A 22,009-nucleotide genomic window follows, 5' to 3' on the forward strand; every position below is an offset into this window, starting at 1 on the left:
CTCGTTGTTTATCATCCATATCGCATGCTTTATTGGTGGCAATCATTTCAGTCATGCTCATTCTATTAAGATCTTTGGTCTTTTTGATAACTGCAACATTCATGTCTCAATTTTTCAGCAGAGAGTTTACTAACTTGTTAATTTCTGAGGTTTGTAGAAAAATCCCAGCGGTTCTCATTTCAGTTACGAGGGATATAAACCTCTGAAGTTGATATTCCAATGTCTCTCCCAGAACATGATTGAACATATTAAACTTTTGTCGTAACAAATCCTGGCGACTTCTCTTCATATCCTCATTACCCTCATAAACTTCTATCAGTGCAGCCCACAACTCCTTAGCTGATTGGAGCTCTCTAAACTGGAGAGCAATCTCGGGTGAGAGTGCCATGGTTAGAGGTGATAAAGCTTTCTAATATTCTTCAACTTTTTCAAAGTCATCATCATCGTATTGAGCAACTGGTTTCACAAGAACCTCAGTTGAACCATCCCTTTGATAGGTGATCCTTTGAGGTCCCCTCACGATACTTTTCCAAATCTTTAAATCTTTCATTTTAGCATAATGTTCGAAACAGAATTTCCCCTCACTGAACCCCTCGTGGGATAACAGACGGGGTATGCGAGTAGCGGTGCCCATGATGGAATCAAGTTCTTGGTGAAGTGACGAGTTGGTTGAATTGCTGCCATTGGTTAATTGTGCCATTTCAAATTTATTAGAGTTTGATTTTAGGTCCAATTAAAAATTTAGTCCAATATCTAAGTCCAAGAAGGCAAGCTCAAACTAACAGTCTGGGCTGAGCACACTGAGATATGTTGACCGAGAACGTAAAGTTAACCGAGAACTAAGCCGAAAACCACTCTTGTTGACCAATTTCTTGACCGAAAACTGCCCTTGACCGAGAACTCGATATGTTGACAAGCTGTTAACCGAAAACAGAGCTTGTTGACCAAGTCTTTGACCGAGAACAGTGTAAACTGAAAACTAATGTAAACCGAGAATCAATGAGAGCCGAGAACTAAGCTTGGATAGGAATGTGAAGCCGAAAACTAAGCTTGGCCACAATCTGATCCTTGCCAAAAACTCTAAACTTTCTGGGTTTTGGCCGAAATCTCCAAATCTTCTGGATTTTGGCAGCAACAAACTTCCGAGAATTTGGGAGTTTGATTTGATTTCCAAACCAAAGTCCATATTCTCCCAAAAATAGCTCTTTCTTCTCCGATCACCCTTTTCACCGGAAAAACCAACGCAGCCACCACCAAATCAATATCTTGAATATGTTAATATCACAATAACGAGTCTGAATTCGTCAAAGGCTCTGATACCAATTGTAAGTCCCGAATCTGGATCACTGCAATATGATATCAACTAAATGAGTACCAACACTCGGTGCGGAATACCAACACTCGGTGATTCAAGAACACGAATAAGAACTGTAAAAGTAACACGGGATTGCTTCAAAACACACGTACATTATTGAATACGTCGGGTGCTTAAGCACTTACAATACTTGGGAATAATAAGAATGAACAACCATAACCCTATACATCACATCTCTATATATAGGGATAACAACCAAAAGGCCGGCCCAAACTCCAAAAAGCCCACCGAGAACACAAGAGTGTTCTCAGTTTACATATGCACCCAAAACCCAAGCCCAATAGCTAGAACTAAGTACAAACATGTGACAACCCCAAATATAGGGCTAAACTGAAACATGAGATTTGAGACACATCATAAACTACCATGACCTATGTTGTTATAATAATTAAAACTCTTTTACTTTAACTAATTATATACAAATAAAAAAAAAATAATAATACATAACAAAATATAATATATCATCAAAATCCTGATCAGATCTTTTGCACCAATGAAGACCCTGAACACCTTCTTCTTTGTCCTCCATTCATGTTTCCTCTGCAGCACCAATAAGAGTCATTGCATGGATTCACAAACCAACAAATCCTCTGTACCAAATCTCCATCTCAGTCTTTATAATCAATATCAAACTTCACTTCTTGCAATCCCCATAACTCCCTGTTCTCTCTCTGTAACAGCCAAGAAACACCAAGGAAATCTGCAGCCCAAGCTTTGTATTCGTGAATTCTGCCCGAGATAAAAGACCGGTAATTCGTTGATATGCCTCATTCTATTCTAATGATCCTAAAACCTGATTGTTTCTAATTCCCTGGTCAAATACTGTAGCCCTAACCTTTGTTGTCTCTCGCTACTGCTCGTGGAACCAGCCCAAAGGCGAGAACGAGCTACTCGTGAAATCCCTAGTGTGCACCAGGTATCACAACCCGTACTCGTTTTGTTTGTATAAGATTCTAAGATTTGGCTCCATGTTAAACCCGCATGTTAAACCGAGAACGAATAAGTAAATAAATTTGCTTAAAATTTATCTAAACATATTAATAAATCTGATTTAGAGCATTAGTAAATTAACTTTCTGAATAAGTTCGAAATTTATAAACAAAAACCTTGTTTTTAAACAAAACGGGCCAAGAAACCGAATCTTAAAACTTCGTTTGCATAATAACCAGAATCTGCAGAATCTATCACTGGTCTGAACCTTTAAAATCACATGTCATGCAGTCCCAAAACCGTGGCCAAAATAATGGCCATTCGGTTACTCGTTTAAAGTCAAACTAGTTCGAAAACCGAGCAAATATGTGATTTGTAAATTCTGAACTGTTAGCACAAGTTCCAGAAGTTTAAAAGTATTTTATTTTTGTTTTTAAACCTGGAATAGAATGAAACCCAAAAGCTAACAATAAACCGTCCGGTAACTCGTTTAATAGATAAACTAGTTTGAAAACCGCACCGATAAGAGACCATTTTAACTTCTGAATTTTAACATAATTTCTAGAAGTATAAAACAGTAAAAATAATCCCAGTAACCTGCACAAGTTCAGCCCCGGAAAGTAACATCAACCGTATATTAAAAACCTTTATAAAACCCGTATTTTATAACTCGTTTAACTAAGAAATAAGCTCGTAAACCTAAATAAGATTATGACATTATTGTACAGCTTTAAAAATGATATTTTAAAAAAATAATAAGTTGGCCCAAATCTGTCTTTCGCGAAACCTCGCATTAAAAATCGAACTAAAAGCTAAACGGGCCGAAACCGAGTTCGTTAGCATTAATACAGCCAAGGTTATGTTTTTAAAACCTATGTAATTTAAAACCAACTTATTTTTATGTATCAAAACTGGTCTTAAGTGGTTTGGTGACCAAAAGTGGGTTTTCGTTTAAAAAGGGTATTTTTGGAACAACGTATCAAGTTAAACCGTAACTTCCGAATATTATAAAACCGGACCTTTAAAACAGAAGCTTATAATTTTAAAAAGATAAATATAAGCTATGAAATGTTTAAGGGAAGTTGGATTTACAAAACAGGCCTGTTTACAAACTTTGAAGTGTTGTTTCGTTTAAAACCGAACGGGCAGATTTAAAAATACAAAGATATGAACATTCTAATTTTTTTTTATAGTAAGTATGTTTTAATAAAGTTATAATTTTAGTGTTACTTATTTTCCTAAAATTCAACCAAGTCTTAAACCCGGTTTTCACCAACACGAATGATAAACGAAAAATACGGGAACTAAGTCCTTACATCACCAAACTTTCTGAAATCTTAGATCTGAAAATAATATGTTTTCGTATACCTTAATTTCTGGAAGTTTGGAATTTTAATTACAAGGGAATTTGTTTACGAAAACCATATTTTAAAGGCTTGTCGTTAAAAACCGACAACACCGATAACTACCTGTACTGTTAACTTTTGAAAACCCGAGGCCTGACATTTCCAACCAGAAGTGACCGTGGTACTGATGTGAATGAATTACATTGTTTTTATGGTCGTACGGTAAACCGCAACTGAACCTAAGGCCCGAACGTTCTAAATATAGAAACTTTATTAAAACCCGGTCAAGTAAAACGAGATATCTAACACATTTAGATGTTAAACTAAATACTTGAACACACATCACCAACATTATAAATTGTATAAGTGTAAACTTTCCATAAAAGGTAACTTTATCCACCGGGAACTTAACACTTGGGCCAACGCTTAGAATTAAATACTCGTTTCACCATTGGATCTTTATTGAGGTTAAAACTAGTTGAGTTAAGTATTATAATTCGTTATTTACCATAGGAACCATCACTTCCGGGAAGTTAGTCGTTGATTTACTTGGAGAATTCGGTGAGTCTCGCGTGTAATCCCTTTTTACTTAAATTTTTGGGAACTAGTACATACTCCTAAACTTTTTATATGGTATGGAACTATCGGGGTGTTTTACTGCTAAATTTTGTCCCAAATTTTTACACAATCATTAGCCCGAGGGGATAGGCCGGAGGCTTGTATGGATAGTACTATTTGGGAGACCCCCACGCACAGTGACCCTATGTTGGGTAAACCACACTGAGATTTGCGGATCGTTGCGGCATATGACCTACGTGTTTGATTATTGCTTTAGCAGGGCGATAGTCTGGGACGGTATTGTTTGATCCCCTGACTTACACTCGTTCTAATCAACAACTCAGATCTAATCCAGATCTATATGTTGATATTAATTAAACGGATCTAACTCTTTCTATACCTTAGTTTGATTGTTATGTAATATATATTATCAATAATATTAATCGTGAAGCTTGTGAGAGAGAGAGAATACTTTAACTTATTTCAGAATAATATTAGTTCTCTAAAAAAACTTCTTTTTTTTTACAAGTGAACAGTGGTTCACTATATATAGAAGACGATCTGGTTCGCTAACATCCCCTAGCGAACCAACTTCCCCTTAGTTAAATAACTTAATTAACTTAACGAACCACCCCCTGATTCGTTAACATCCCCTAACGAATCAGGAGGGAATACATTATAAAGTCCTAGTTCGCTAACATTCCTAGCGAACTAGACTTAACCTTAACGAACTAGTCTTAGTTCGCTAACATTCCTAGCGAACTAGACATGACATAACGAATTAGATAAACAAACATTAAATATTACATTAAAATAATCAAATAAACATTTAACGATAATTACAAAGACTCGAGACGCAAAACCGTGCACTAACAGACACCCCCTCGTCTTGAGCTCTTTGTCTTTAACTTATTTGAAACGCTTTGTCTGCCAATCTCTGCAACTATGAATCCCGTGCTCATGGCATACACGAACAACACGTTGGAATTGCATAGCCAGGTCGTAATCTTCTTGGCGTTCAAACAAAATTTGCTTCCTGTGTAGCACGTCATTGTCTGTCTCTGATAAATTAACCAACCACATCGGATCTATTATCTTGATGAGCTCAGTCTGTAGTCCTTGACCACGAACAATAACGGCCTCGCCAGTACGATTGTCATAGTACCAACGGTTGAAAGACAGATAAATATCTTGCAGCACTGTCTTTACAGGAACTCTTTTCATTGTCTTTGGTGGCTTCACTTTCAAAACAAGTTTCTTCCAGCCAGTCCTCGGATCAATCTCATCAGAACGTTTACGTCTTGGGACCTGGGGCTTGAAGAACTTGAAGCCATGATTGACCTCAAACAGTAAGTGTTGATGAAACCACTCAGCAGTTCCGTTGCCCCCACGATTGATAAATGGACGTTTCACGAGGGTGCGTACATCCCAACGCGGTAATGTTAACACATCCGTTATCCTCTCGTAATATTGCACACCTTTTTCCTATTTCACAATACATACCTTCAGGTCTGAATCATAGAGCCAGGAGACAATGTCACCATGTAGCTTAGAAACTGTCTTGAAGGTAGTCATTTGATTTGCCTCAATCCAAGCAGCAGCAGTATCCTTTCTTTCTTTATCTACATACCGAAAAGCACTGATGATCTTACCCACTTTCTGGCGTTTGAACCATCTTTCAATGTCATCATCAGTCACTTCTTTGAGTGAAGGAACCGTTCGCTGCACAATCTTCTCCAAATCATCCTCAGTTTCTTTAATTATGTCTTCATGAAATACCGGAGCACCTTGATCAGCATTTGCGTGTTGATACAAGTCCGGGTACTCTTCAGCAGTAACATCCTCCATTTCAATCTCTCCGTTCTCATAAATAAAGTCCGTATTCATAAATAACGGATCATCTTCCATTTTTTCTTCATTGATCACTTCGACATCGAGCTCAGTCTGTAATGTAGTCAGCTGATCGTCATTCAGCCCAAGTAGAATCGAGATCTGCTCCCTTGTCAAAGATCTAACCACAAACTCACCAATCTGTATCTCATCTCTGTTCACCATACTTCTAACTATCCCCAATTCATCAATAAATATTACCGTGTTAGCCTCAATCATCTCTATCGGCTTGGCCGCTGTTGGATCTTGAAATGAAATTATCTGTTTGTTTGAATCATCAGCGCCACTCACCCCAGCACCAGAGGATGAACCATGTGGTTGTTTAGGCTCACCTCTTGCATCAGACTCTTCAGGATCATCATCATCATTTTTGAGTTTCTTGAGGGCATCTTCTTTACATGTTAATTGTAAAATTAACTCATCTTGTTCTTTCAATTTCACCCCCCTGAGACTCAACAATCGCACGCAACGACTTGGTCTCCTTCTGACAAAACGAAATGTAACTCATCATTTTTCTTTGATTCTCCATGAGTCGTTCTTGATTGAGTCGGTCAGCTGCCATTTGGTTTTCATATAAGTGTAACAGATTAAGCAGCATTTCTGTTTGACGTCCAGGTGACAAATTGTATACAGATGGATGAACTGGTTGAATAGGACCCTGAGGCCGAGTGATTCTCATGAAAGAGACATCACTAGGCAGAGATGGAGGAAATGTAGTTGTTGGCAGAGGAGGAGGTCCCATTGTAGTTGTGGAAGAAACGGTTGACAGCACAGCAGGAGGCCTCGGCATCTCGGTCAACGCCGTTTAAGGAATTATGCCGAGCCTCTCATGTGACACCTATCGTCGTTGTTAATGTGAGCATCGGGGTGCTAGTAGTTAGCGGCACCGCCGAGCTTTGAGTAGTTGATTGACGAGGTGGTGGTGCACCAATAATTACACCAGCCCCAGAGGACACACGGGGCTTCTTAGGTGGCTCATCAGTAGCTACAGCCTTACCCTTTCGTTTTCTTTCTTGCTGAGCTTTTATGGTGGCAGCTAGAGCAGCATCAACTGCATCTTGTTGTTCTTTCAGAGCTCGCTCACCAGCTCCATCATCACCATCGTTACCATCATCATCCCCACCATCATTGTTCCCACCTTCTCCCACTTCACGCTCAGAATCCGAATCATCATGGATCCAGCGCTCATTAGGAGGACATACATAATCAGGGTTGATTATATGGCCAATCATCCTTTTGTCATGTGGCTTATCCTTTTGATAAATTAACATCCGATGCACCGTTTCGGCTTTCATATGTTCCATATCAAGAACATCATTCACCAACGTTCGATCAATCACCAAATCCTGTATCAAATCTTGAATAATTAATTGTAGAAATCGTGGATACATCAAGAACTTCTTTGATGGTAGATTTTGCTGAACTTGCTCTTTCAAATGATCAAAGATGAGTTCTGAATAGTTGAATGGCTTGTTCAGAATTAAAGAAACAAACGCCGATTGTAGGCTCAGTCTACATTCATCGAAACCACCGCGACGTCCACTCAAGCAATGAAGCAAGACATGCAACAAGTACTTGTAAGGTGGACACAACCCATTCTTGTTCAACATGGACCGACGAATATCACCCCCATAATTTAATCTTGTAAATAAACCCCTGACCAGCGTTCTGTCAAACTCACTCGGGTAATCGTCACTATCGTCAAACTTAAGTACCCGACGATTGACCTCTACATCAATCGTGATCGGAAGTTGATTAATTGTAGCTTTAACCCAATTATTTTCCTCAACATATATCGCTGTGTTCCAGAACTGCCTGATTAAACTAAGATACACCTTAGGTTTAGCAGTGATTGCATAATGTATCTTTGAACGGCGTAAGAAATTCAACATCGCTCCGAACGTCCTTAAATCAGCCACATCATGATCGACATAAGCACAGATGTTGTGCTTCTTATCGAACGGTAATAAGACCATTTCAGCTTGTTGAGCTTGTTGTGGTGGTTGTCCTTGTGGTTGTTCTTGACGAGGTTGTTCCTGTGATTGTTCTTGTTCAGCCATGATGTACTGTATAGATAAAACGTATATGAGAATAGATATCACCATATAAATTCAAAAGATAAATGTAGTTACGCGTATTAGACTTTTTTAAATCCCTTAATTAAGAAATTAATTTAATTAATTAATTAATTTTTTTTTAATCTTTAAATATCATTCGTTAAGAATCACACTGATTCGTTATACAAAGATAATGAATCAGTCGATTCGCTATCAAGTAAATATTTTAACGAACTGGGCCTAGCGAATCACTAAATGAGTTTAACGAACTAAATTCTAGTTCGTTATATATTAGGCGAATCAAACTCTGATTCGTACTACGACTTATTCGCTAAGCTAGTTCGTATGAAATCTTAACGAATTGGACACGAAACAGTTCCAATTCGCTAAGACTAACGAATGGTCAAAATTATGACTTTTTCTTTGACTCTACTAACTCAAACTCAAAATTGTCAAGAACAATAATAGTCAATATCGAAACCCAGATTCAATTTGGCCATAATCATCGTTGAACTAACACGATAATCAGCTCGTTGAGCTCGGAAACACCTTCGTTAATGTAGGTGAATGAGATTGAGACTCATTACCTAAGTGTCCTAAGGATCAACGAACCAACAGTGACCATCAAGAACACATAATCATAATTAACCCAGCACAATAATCAAAAGATGATTAGAGTTCACCAAAGGTATCGGAATGTGATTCCGATCAAAATAATATCAAAATCAGACAATTAATAACATAAATTATACACAAATGAATTTCAAAAGTTCAAAACCCTTAAACCCCTGAAATATCATAATTTAACAGTTAAATCAATGTCGTTTTTGACGAAAATGCTATCGCCAAACACATGTATACCTTAGTCACTCAAATTGATCTTTGAAATGTTCAACTTTAAAAATCGAAAATATCAGAGAATTTGAACAGTTACTTAAAAATGAAGAAAGAAGACGAACAGTGAAATGCTTATTCGTTATCTTGTCTTATATAGCGATTCACGAAACCCTAGGTACAGCTTGCACGATTCAGACGATTCGCTTAACTTTAAAATTAGCGAATTAGCCCATTCGCTAACTCAAGTCGTTACCTTATGTTAGCGAATCACAATGTGATTCGTTAAATTAAAGATAGCGAATCAAGACACGATTCGTGTCATGATTCGTTAAATATGTATAACGAAGGGATGATTCGTTACAGAGTACGGAAGCGAATTACGTTAGCGAACCAGATGCTAGTTCGCTAAGGAATCACCTAGTTCGTTATCCACAAATAACGAATGGATTTTAACGAATTAAACCCTTTTTATTTAATTTTAAATTAAATAAATAAATGAATAAATTAATGAAATAAATCAATAAGTTAAATTATCGAGAAATCCTAATATCCCGACAACCAAATACGTTAAAATTGTTTCAGATTTCTGAAACATAACTTAAATTTTGTTTACAAAACTATTTTTGGTATTTTGTAAACATTTAAGAATTAAAGAATGTATTTACAGAAAAATATCCGAACTATTAAAAATAGACAATCTTTTTGTATTTTTCAAAGATTTTATCAAAAGCAGTACATATTTTTGTAATTTTGTCGAGTTTGAGCAGAAAATCATATTGACCAAATTGCCCTTCCATCACAGTTTTATATTTCAGTGATATTATGACTGACGATAATTCAGTCATTGGTATTGTTGTCCACATAAGTCTAATAACACACATTCAAGTATTTTTGTGATATGATTAAATAGTTCAATTAGAGCACAGAATATCAGAAATTATCAGCCTCTAATCTCGGTTCAAGCGTAGTTTGATTTTTGCCAAATCACCCCAACTTGACTTAAACCATTATATTGTTGATCAAAATTTTGATACCAATTGTAGAAATTTTGAGCAATGCATCAAGTTTCCTTAACTGTGAGTGAGTATGCACGAGTCCATCTGTCGGCTTACATACATTGTATCCCCGGGGGTCCGTTTCTTAATGGTATTAAGACGCACGCAAGGGAGGAACAATTTGTATGACTAACAGCGGATTTTGATCAAGTCAGTAATGTAAATTGTACGAGGTACAGTAGTGACCAAGTTTAATGACTTTGGGTTTGCTCTAGAAAGCGAGTGAAATACTCATGCATATGAATACCCAGATGGTTAAACCGCATAAAGACTCACAATATCCAGAAATTTAACGCTTGTTATTTGCTTTATTTGATTTTTGGGTGACAACAAATATAAGGCTTGAGTATGACTGGTTATTACATTTCTGCCATCCTCACCAAGACTTTTGCTAGAGACTAACACCCCTTTCAATTTGGCGTTTCTTTATGTTTATATCACATACTTTACTCTACTGGGTTGTTTTAAGACCTACCAATGCACCAATGCAATTAAGCACACAGTCTTTTAAGCTTACTTTTTGCTGAACTTGGGGTCAAAATAATCAATGTACTATCATTTTCTCTTTTTGCTTCAAAAACTCAATATTTTGAGGGGCATAAAAAACAAAATAAAGATAAATTTAATCGCCCCAGTTAACTTAAGTTAATAAATAAATGGCTAACCTTCAATCCACAAGTAAATCATAGGACCAAGACATGCAGGCATGTTTCACAAACTTAAATAACTGACATAATTTTCAGCGAGAAAATAATCTAAAAATCTTTTTGGTTTTTCTCTGTACAAACTTTAAAACACAATATTTTTGGTTTTTTTTTAGATTTTTCTGTACAAAAACATAAATCACATTCTTTTTGGTTTTTCAAAAATTTTAAAAAGTTTTTGGTTTTTCTAGATATTTAAAGGGAAAACATTAAAGAAGAGAAATCACAATATTTTTGAATTTTGAAAATCTTTTTTAATGTTTTTGTATTTTATCTATACAGACGAAAGCACATTCTTTTTGTATTTTCTATACTTTTCACCCCCTAAAATTTAAAACATAAAAAAATAAGACTAAATCTATAAAGCAATTAAAAGATAATTATCCTAATTTTAGGATCTCAGCAAGGGTCTTCAATCCATTTAAACCAAGCAAAAAAGTAAAACGTGTTTTATCAAACGCTTTGGTAAATAGATCGGCTTTTTGAAAATCTGTGTGTACTTTCTCAAGATCAATTAATTTCTTTTCATAGCAATCCCGTATAAAATGATATCGAATCTCGATATGTTTCGTTTTAGAATGTTGTACGGGATTCTTGGTGATACTTATAGCAGCAGAATTATCAATCAAGATGGGAGTATTAAGAAACTTCAAACCGTAGTCGCGAAGATGTTGTTGTATCCACAGAACCTGGGAACAGCAACTCGAGGCTGCAACATATTCAGCTTCGGCGGTTGAAGTAGAGACCGTTGTCTGCTTCTTACACTTCCAGGAAACAAGCCGGTTTCCTAAAAATTGACAACCTGCAGTCGTTGATTTGAAGTTGATCTTGCATCCTACATAATCTGAGTCTGAATAGCCAGTAAAATCGAAAGAATTATCTTTGGGGTACCATAACCCGATGTCAGGATTTCCCCGTAGATATTGCAAAATACCCTTGACCGCTGCCAGGTGAGTCACTCGGGGACTAGCTTGGTACCTAGCACACACACAAACAGCAAACATTATGTCGGGTCGAGAAGCAGTTAAATACATTAGAGAACCAATCATAGCACGATAAAGGGTCGGATCAACGGTATCCTCCAATTCATCCGGTGATAAATTGTGACCCACTGGAAGAGGAGTTGAAGGGATTTTTCCGACAGTTATCTTGAATCGGCTCAAGACGTCGTTCACATACTTAGTCTGATGAATGAAGATTCCCTTATCAGATTGATGAACCTGCAGCCCTAAAAAGAAATTCATCTCTCCCATCGAGCTCATTTCGAACTTTGTTTGCATGGACTTCTCGAACTCCTTACATAAAGTGTCGTTTGTAGACCCAAATATAATATCATCAACATAAATCTGGACTAGAAGAAGATCATCACCAACAGTTTTATGAAATAAAGTGCAGTCAACAGTTCCTCGTTTGAAGTCATTATCCGTCAGATCAAGTTCTCCAATGATATTGTCCTGATGATATCCATGAATCCGAAGAGTAGGATTTTCAGTAACAACAATATTGTCAAATAAATTAGTGTAATGTTCACCCAACTCGGGAGATGAGACATTATCACAATCAAGATCGATAACTTGAATCTCAGCTTGATCATCATCGGAAGAGGTAGAGACACTATCAATAACAACTGGAGGAACAACTTGAGATTCTTCAGTTGTAGGATCGGGTTGAACTTCATCTGCATTAGTATTTGAAGAGATTGGATTGTTCAATTGTTCTTCAAAGTAGGCTCTAACCAGATCTTCATCGATGTGATCAGTCGAAGGAGTAAACGAATTAAATAAACTATCGTAGTCAAACATCCAGTCTGGACCTTTCCCTTGTGGAAGAGTTGTGTACTTTTGACAGTCCACATGGTACCATTCTTCAACACAGCCAGATGTAAAATTAAATACTCTTTTCTTTGGAGACGCATAGCCCAAGAAATATCCTTCCATAGCCTTTTCATCAAATTTACCCGAATCCTTCTTCAACATTGTACACGGACCCCCAAATGGTTCTAGGTACTTTAAATTAGGTTTTCTGTTATTAAAAATTTCATAGCTTGTCTTCTTGAGTCGTTTAACTGTTAGAACCCGATTAAGTGTATAACAAGCTGTGTTCACTGCTTCATTCCAAAATTGAATAGGAATCTTTGAATCAGCAAGCATTATACGTGCAGCTTCAATCAGAGTTCTATTTTTCCTTTCAGCAACACCGTTTTGTTGTGGTACATAAGGTGCACTATATTCTCGATGAATTCCCTTTTGAATACAAAAGAAATCCAAAATAGTGTTTTTGAATTCAGTACCATTATCACACCGGATTCTCCTCACCTTTTGTTTGTACAGTGATTCGATCTTGGTAATAAGGTTTTGTACCAAAACAGGTGTTTGATCTTTTGAACTCATAAATAACACCCGTGAATATCTTGAATAATCATCTGTCACGACAAGACAATACCAGTCTCCAGAAATACTCGCACGATTCACTGGACCAAACAAATCCATATGAAGTCGTTCAAGAGGAGTATTAATGGAGTTCAATAACTTAGATGGATGTGTCTTCTTCTTCTGCTTGCCCTTCTTGCATGCAACACAGTGATCAGATAACTTAAAGTTCTTTAGCGGGACACCCTCAACTAAGTCATTTGCCATTAAATAATTCATCTTTCTAACATGAATGTGACCCATTCGTCGATGCCACAGAATCGAGTCTTTCTCAGTTGCTTTCGAGACAAAACATGTTTCAATTGATGTTGATATCTTAGAACTCTTGTTTAAGACATAAATATCATTTGATTGTGGTGATCGCATGATAACCATGTCCTCGGGAATCACGTAACCTGGTTTCAAGATAAGACACTCTTTGTCAGTAAATATTGTAGTGTACTTTTTATCACAAATCTGCGATACACTCAATAAGTTATGATCAACCTTGTCACAATAAGTTACTTTTTCAAATGTAATATGACCATTTGAAACATCACCCTCTTGTGTGATCATGCCTCCAGAATTCCCAGCAAATCTACATAACCACCTTGAATATTTCTTACATTGGTTAAAAGGTCGAGATTTCCGGTGATATGACGAGAACATCCGCTATCCATGATCCAGTTTTCACCAGAAATGGTCTTGGATGAACCCTACACATAAACAAAATTGATTAGTTCAAAAAGGCAGCCCAGGCCTCAGTCTTGGGCACCTTATGGTTTTCTCTTTGATCATTAACATTAACAGTTTTCAATTGTTGTTCAGCCACTTGGGAATAAGTTACAGGCTTCTTAGACTTTCGTCTTAAATAAGCTGCCTGAACAATGTTTGAATTCCTGTTTTGACATAAAGGTTCAGTTGGAACGAATTTTGGTTTCACTTGACCGTGTGTCTCATTGATCTGAAACACCTTCCGAGGATTCACATCAGAGAACAAGATATGAGTATCATCAGCATAAGACATTGGTCGTTTCAGAATCTCCTTGACCACTGGAATTGGTTTAGATTTGTCCTTGATAAAAGGATGAAGATTCTGAAAGTTCTGTTGATTACAATTTCTCACAACATGACCTTGTTGACCGCATAAGAAACACGTTCGCATATCCACAAGATGATGTTTAGAAGTAATTGGAATAGATGATTTATAATGACTCACATTCTTAGTCATGCTCTTAGCAAACTCATCAGATAATTAAGATTTCTTCTTTAAATAAAAATCTAAATTAGAATTGTTTGAAAAACTTTGTAGTGTATCTGTTCCAGTTGACTTAACAAAATTAATCTTCTTAGCTTGCTTTAAAAATTGTTTTGCCTTAGTCAATGGATCAGATGAGACTGATGCTTTCGCTTGAGCATACACACGTTCAAGTTCACGAACCTTGGAAGTTTCATTGTAAAACACACTCTCAATTAGCTCAGGCTTAATGATACTAATTGGAATATCTTTTTCAGTGAACATTGTGTCCATTCCTTTTAACTTAAAAACCCTAGCAGCAGATGGCTTAGAACTAGAAGGATTAATGAAACGCATTAGATCCTCATCAGAAAGTTTCGGTTTAACTGATTTCTTTGCCTTCATAGAGTTCTCTTTCTTTGAATTTTCCTTTTTCTCTTGAGGTTTGTGTGAACCATACACTGCTTCCTCAAATTCGTGAGGTTCGCACAGAATATGATTAGAATTGGAAATGTTCTTATTCTTGTGTATAATCTCTGGTTCAAACACATCCTCGATAATAACCTCGTCATTGTGTTCAACAAACACCTTTTGCTTTGGACATGAGATTTTTGAGGAGCAACTTGGGGTTTGACAATTTCAGGTTTAACCATTTTTGGTTTTTCAGAAATTACAGATTCCTTTTGAATCAAATCCTCTTCTTTTCTTGCAAAATGATTAATTTTATAATCATTATGAAAAGGTGGTGGAATTTTAACAAAACCAATACCTTTCTTAGAATCTTTTTGTTTTCCAGAAACTTCAATAATTTCATTCAATAAAAACGAAGAATTTCGAAATTTACCCAACTTGTTCTTCAACTCAATAACCTCATTGTAACACCCCGTAACCGCAGCGGAAACGTAACCGGGGCGCCACAAACACCTCTGATATCAACCACATTGTTTATAAAGAAAACTGAATACATTAATATACTTCAAATTACATTATTTCATATTTCATTATAGTCTATGTGATACACACATCATACAATACGATACATAATTCTATTTAATCTAACGTATCATAACATCCTGCCCGCAAATCTTACACAAATCAAGCAAATAGCACGTAAGCAATCACTTCATCTTAATTGTACCTGAAAAACATGTGAGAAAACGGGTCAACTACGAATAGTTGGTGAGTTTCACAATTCGAGTAAACCATGATAAATCATTATCAAAATATAATATTATCGATGTAATTATGCTGAGCCCACAAGTGAAACCTCTGACTATCACACACAACCCCCGTGGCATATCCCCCGCCCACGGACCTGCCCCAAACCGCTATGTCTAACATTACATAGCAAAATAAATAACAACAAAATAGACATGTGCAACTGGCTGGGAAACATCAGCAAATCCATGTCGGACCAGTTGGGTTTGTCAGACCAATAGTACTATCCACACTCTACCGGCTTTCAGTTAATCACTCGTATTCCGGGGCCTTAGAATGTTAGCAACTCAGACAATTACCATCTTAGTACATTTCCGTACGATTCCCGTACAATAAAATATATGTAAATACACGCAAATCCATGCGTTCAGTATGTACTTAAACATTTCAGTAGTAACATGCTTCCGCCCCGAGAAAGTATTTAAAAACAATTCAGAAAAAGGGGCTCGTGAAACTCACCTTAGCACATGCAAGCAGGTAACAACAATCATTATCAGTTAACACGTCCAATCTGTAATATGATCCCTACGATCGTTATTATACAATTATTGTTTTTATCATCTTTAACCGTGTTAACCGGTACATCTGGGGACACTGTTAACTCAGTACTGTACCCGTTCCGGGGGCAATGTTAACCCAGAAACACTTCTAGGGACATCTGGGGACACTGTTAACCCAGTACTATACCCATTCCGGGGGCAATGTTAACCCAGAAACACTTCTCCGGACTCAGATTGTGATATCGTTTAGAGTTCTATAGTCAAATTAACTATTAGTTTGTTTTCCCCGTTTTGCGTGCCTAGCAGTTCAAAATGAATTTGGTCACACACGACCCGAAAGTAGTTGTTGATTGATAATTTATTTAATGTTGTGAAATTAGAGCTCGGTTTAGACGCCCCGATTGGCCGCCGGACCCGTTTCCGTCTTTAGTGCACCGGAAACTGTTAAATCGTTTAAAATTACCCAAATCATCCGAATTATTTTCGGATGATTTATTTTTACTTGTTTAACTCAGTTATATGAAAATAGTTCATTTTTAGGGTTTTTATCCACCAGTCAGCTCGTCTATCCGACCTTTGCTGGTTTACGCGTTTTATGTTATAAAAGTTCACTTTTATTCCAAATAAATATCCGTTCATCCTCGGATCTTGAGATTTTGCACAAATAACATTTTGGCAGTGGGGAAATTTATAAAAATTTTTCCAGAATTAATTTTTATATTTAAAATTTATTTATCTATTTTTAAACACCATTTAAACACTAAATATGTCGTAAATACCAAACACCTTAGAAAAATCCCAAATTTTTCCTGGATTACCCCTTCCATCTCCATAGTCCCCTGTAATATTTCCAGAACCAAAATCTCTTTTTACATGCCATTTTCACTAAAACCGAGCTAGAAAACCCTAGAACTCGTTTAACCGAAAAGCCTACTTAGACTTCTCCAACGGACCTAAAATTTTATGTGTAACTTATAAATGTTATAAAAAGCTTATCTGGAATTTTCCAGAATTGTTCATGATATTTAACTATTTTTCACCATTTTTAGCCAAAACCGAGCATTAAATTCACCAAATATTCATCCTTTGCCAAAAATTTCCAAAAATTCACAGAACTCTTATTTTCATGTGTTTAACACCTCTGTCAAATTTCGTGACCTAACTCTAAACCATCAACAATCTGTCCAAAAACTCCAAAACCGAACATAAACCGAATATACCTTTCGTTTTCCGCCACTACAAGCTACAAACTCGTCTTTCCGCCTTATCTATCACTAAATACAGAACCTACTACCAACATACCACAATACCAAGCAAGTTACACTCACGATCAAGCCTCTTACACTATAGTTTCGGGTATTGTTCCAAAACTAAAGTTTAAACCGTAAAAATTCGTTCTTGGTTCGTCTAACTCCTTTCTTGGACCAAGATCCCTTGTATAACCCGTATACATCACTTGATCATGCAAGAATCGGTTTTCATCTTTGAAACCTCATTTTCTTGCAAATAAACTCAAGAAACGAAGATGGAAACGTAAATAACTCGACTTTTTACCTCGGTTTTCTTGCTAAAATCTCGGTTTTTAGCTCATGAAGTTGAGAGAAAATGATGAATGTTGAATGGTTTGATGAAAAAAGAAATGGGAGGCTAGGGGGGAAACCCCCAATCCGATCGGAATTCATAAGGGGGTGGGGTGGGACCCACCTCTCCATTCTTAGCCACATGTTTGGATTCTCGAAATCCGGATAATGTTGTGGATAATCTGGTTCAGTTCGTTTTTCGGTTAAATGTCTAATTAGGCTTAACACGAGGCTAAAACGGTCGTTTTCGGCTTAAAAATGAAATTTATATAAAACCGATTTAAAAACTTTAAAAACTTAAACCATGACATTTATTAACTTAAAACATCATATTATTAACAATTGTGTAACGATTCCGACGAAACCAGGTATACCCTAACCGGTAGACGTTAGTTACGTCATATGTAACGTCGGGTACATGAGTTACCATGGTAATTATACGAGAATACATGGTTCGTTGTATTGATTGTATGTGAATATATAACTCACCGTATTAAATATGCGATCAAACGATCGATAGTTATTGGGACCCGAATGAATCGAGGGTTCAATTATAGACGAGATATATGTTATTTAGTGATGCTACGAAGTATTAAAGCTTCGGAATAAGTGGATTAAAGCACAGAAAAAGGATTTCGATTTAATAGTACGTCGGTACGTTAAACGAAACCTTTAATACCAAACCGAGCAAGAGACGATCGATCAAGCCGAAAAAGATGCACAATTATTAATACTATGATGTTTTAAGTTAATAAATGTCATGGTTTAAGTTTTTAAATCGGTTTTATATAAATTTTATTTTTAAGCCGAAAAACGACCGTGTTGGCCTCGTTTTGAGCGGAATTAAACGTTTAACCGAAAAACGAACTGAACCAGATTATCCACAACATTATCCGGATTACACAATCCAAATGAGTGGCCAAGAATGGACTTGTGGGTCCCACCCCACCCCTTAACCTAGTCCGATTGGACTCCAACACCACCAAAACATTCATTTTTCTTTTTTTACACAATCCCAACTCAACATCCTTCATTTCTCTCTAGTTCATGATCCAAAAACCGACAATTCTAGCAAGAATAACGAGGTAATGATCGTGTTATGTACGTGTTTATCTTTGTTTCTTGAGTTTTCTTTCAAGAAAATGAGGTTTCCAAGTGAAAAAGAGTGAAAACCCGAGATGGAACCGATTCTTGCATGATCAAGTGATGTATACAAGTTATACAAGGGATCTTGGTCCAAGAAAGGAGTTAAAAGAGTCAAAAACGAATTATTACGGTTAAATCTTTGTTTTAGTATCATAACCGTAACCATGAAAGAAATGGCTTGATCGTGAGTGTAACTTGCTTGGTATTGTGGTATGTTGTTTGTAGGCTCTGTATTTAGTGGTAGATAAGGCGAAAAGATGAGTTTGTAGCTTGTAGTGGCGGAAAACGAAAGGTATATTCGGTTTTTGTCGGTGTATGTGTTTTTGGACAGGTTGTTGGTCGTTTAGAGTTAAGTCACGAAATTTTACAGAGGTGTTAAACACATGGAAATATGAGTTCTGTGAATTTTTGGTAATTTTTGGATAAAGGATGAATATTTGGTGAATTTAATGCTCGGTTTTGGCCAAAAATGCTGAAAAATAGTTAAATATCATGAAAAATTCTGGAAAATTGTGCATAAGCTTTTCATAACATGTATAAGTCACACAAAAAATTTGAGGTCCGTTGGAAAAGTCTAAGTAGGCTTTTCGGTTAAACGAGTTCTAGGGATTTCTAGCTCGGTTTTAGTAAAAATGGCATTTAAAAGAAGATTTTGGTTTTGGAAAAATTACAGGGGACTATGTGGATGGCAGGGGACATCCAGGAGAAATTTGGGATTTTTCTAAGATCGTTTGGTATTTACGACATATTTAGTGTTTAAATGGTGTTTAAAAAAAGATAAGTAAATTTTAAATATAAGAATTAATTCTGGAAATATTTTTATAAAATTCCCCACTGTTAAAAAGTGATTTGTGCAAAATTTCAAGATCCGAGAGTAAACGGATAATTATTTGTGCTAATTATCAAACTTTTTAAGTAAAACGCGTAAACCGGTGAAGTTCGCTTAAGCGAGCTGACTGGTGTACAAAAACCCTAAAAATGAACTATTTTCATATAAATGAGCTAAACAAGTAAAAATAAATCATCCAAAAATAATTCGGATGATTTGAGTAATTTTAATCTATTTTAATAGTTTCCGGTACGCCAAAGACGGAAACGGGTCCCGCGGCCAATCGGGACGTCTAAACCGAGCTATAATTTCATATCTTTAATTAAATTATCCGTCAACCACTATTTTCGGGTCGTGTGTGACCAAACTCATTTTTGAAACATAAAAACGGATAACAGTGCTAGGCACGCAAAACGAGAAAAACGACTAATAGTAGTTGTGACCTTGGAACTCTAAACGACATCACAATCTGAGTACGGAGAAGTGTTTCTGGGTTAACCTTGCCCCCAGAACGGGTAGAGTGCTGGGTTGACAGTGTCCCCAGGTGTACCGGTTGATAAGATTAAAGATTATATAAACAATAATTGTATAATAATGATCGTAGGGATCATATTACAGATTGGACGAGTTAACTGATATTGATTGTTGTTACCTACTTGCATGTGCTAAGGTGAGTTTTCACGAGCCCCTTTTTACTGAACTGTTTTAAATATTTTCCCGGGGCGGAAAGCATGTTTTTATCAAAGTGTTTAAGTACATGCTGATCGCATGGAAATGAACGTATTTATATAAGGTTTATTGTACGGGAATCGTACGGTAATGAATTAAGATGGTAATTGTCTGAGTTGCTAACAGTGTAAGGCCCGAAACAGTGTTCTGGGGTAACCGACTTCCCAGAGGTTATTAAATGTTTTCTGGGGTAACAGAGTTCCCAGAGGTTATTAAATGTGTTTCTGGGGTAACAGAGTTCCCAGAGGTTATTGGAAGTATTCTGGGTTAACAGTGTCCCCAGAGGTTACTAAATGTGATTCTGGGGTAACAGAGTTCCCAGAGGTTATTGGAAGTATTCTGGGTTAACAGTGTCCCCAGGGGTTATTTGATATGTTTTCGGGATTAACAGAGTTTTCACTTGTGGACTCAGCATAATTACATCACTTATTTATGATTATTATAAAGATTTATCATGGTTCACTAAAATTGTGAAATTCACCAACTATTCGTAGTTGACCCGTTTTCTCACATGCTTTTCAGGTACAACTAAGATAAAGTGATTGATTACGTGCTAAGTGCTTGATGTGCGTAAGGTTGGCGTGCTGGACGTTAGGATACATTATAACAGATAGAATTATGAATCGTATTGTATGATGTGTGCATCACCTAGAAGGTAAAGAAAGACGAGACAATGTAATTTTGAAGTATATTAATGCATTCGGTTTTCTTTATAAACAATGTGGTTGATATCAGAGGTGTCTGTCGCATCCCGTTTACATTTCCGCTGCGGTCACGGGGTGTTACAGAACTTGGTATCAGAGCCATTGGTTATAAAAGAATTAGGATGTCTTTAAAAGATACCTAAAATATAACCAGTAGCTCAAGTATTATAGGATCAGAATATCAACTAATACTTTATAGTGACGAGGTCTGGATGAACCTGGATGGACAAGTGAGTTGTTATGGTCCGGAACATAATAACAGACTTGTCCGCACGAGGGAATTCAGGGGAAGTCACGGGGAACATTAATAGGTAAAAATGGCAACATATGTGTAAAGTATATAATATTATTTATACGTGCTAATGTGTATATATATATATATATATATATATATATATATGTGTGCATATCGTGTGGGTACATGTATTGAGAAATGGGACCCGGATAAGGAACCGGGGGATGAAATAATAAAAAGTACCGAGGATGTCGAAATTTCTAAAGCATCGGTTGATGATAAGTCTGACTTATCGGGCCATAGTTATGATAGTACCAAGTTAGATCTCCCGTTAGACATTAACCAAAAATGTCTAGTAACCGTCACTCCCAACCAAAAATTGATAAATCCCATACCCTACCAACACCGGTACCGCCTATTCTAATAACTTCCTATGTTATCCTTACATCCGTTAGATGTTTACACCCATGTATGCTCGAATAGAATGATTACCTATACACAAAGAAGTGTTGGAATCATTATGGCATAGTTGGTTTTTCGTTTGTAGGAGGTATACTGTGTATGCCGGATATACGAATAGACACGGATATTATAACTCCGTGGTACGTAATCGTTCGGTGCTAACGGTGAGCATGTATCGGTTATGCTGACATGCAAAAGGATATTGAAAT

The 22,009-nt window shown here is 36.6% G+C and overlaps 1 long non-coding RNA gene across 3 annotated transcripts in view; it reads left to right on the top strand.

Moving 5' to 3' along the window:
* The first annotated feature begins 1,727 nt into the window (after nucleotides 1-1,727).
* LOC143544873 (uncharacterized) overlaps nucleotides 1,728-22,009 on the top strand; it is a 41,137-nt gene continuing 20,855 nt past the window's right edge. Inside the window, exons 1-2 of one of the 3 annotated variants that reach the window (XR_013137325.1) lie at nucleotides 1,728-2,291; nucleotides 4,165-4,506. This is a non-coding gene — a long non-coding RNA (uncharacterized LOC143544873). The remainder of the gene's footprint in view (nucleotides 2,292-4,164; nucleotides 4,507-22,009) is intronic. The other 2 variants (XR_013137326.1, XR_013137327.1) reach the window with 2 other exon arrangements.

Source organism: Bidens hawaiensis, unplaced genomic scaffold, assembly GCF_021521415.1.
Source record: "Bidens hawaiensis isolate Kalapana, Puna unplaced genomic scaffold, B.hawaiensis_p1.1 tig00013771_1, whole genome shotgun sequence".
In the NCBI taxonomy this organism is placed as follows: Eukaryota; Viridiplantae; Streptophyta; class Magnoliopsida; order Asterales; family Asteraceae; genus Bidens; species Bidens hawaiensis.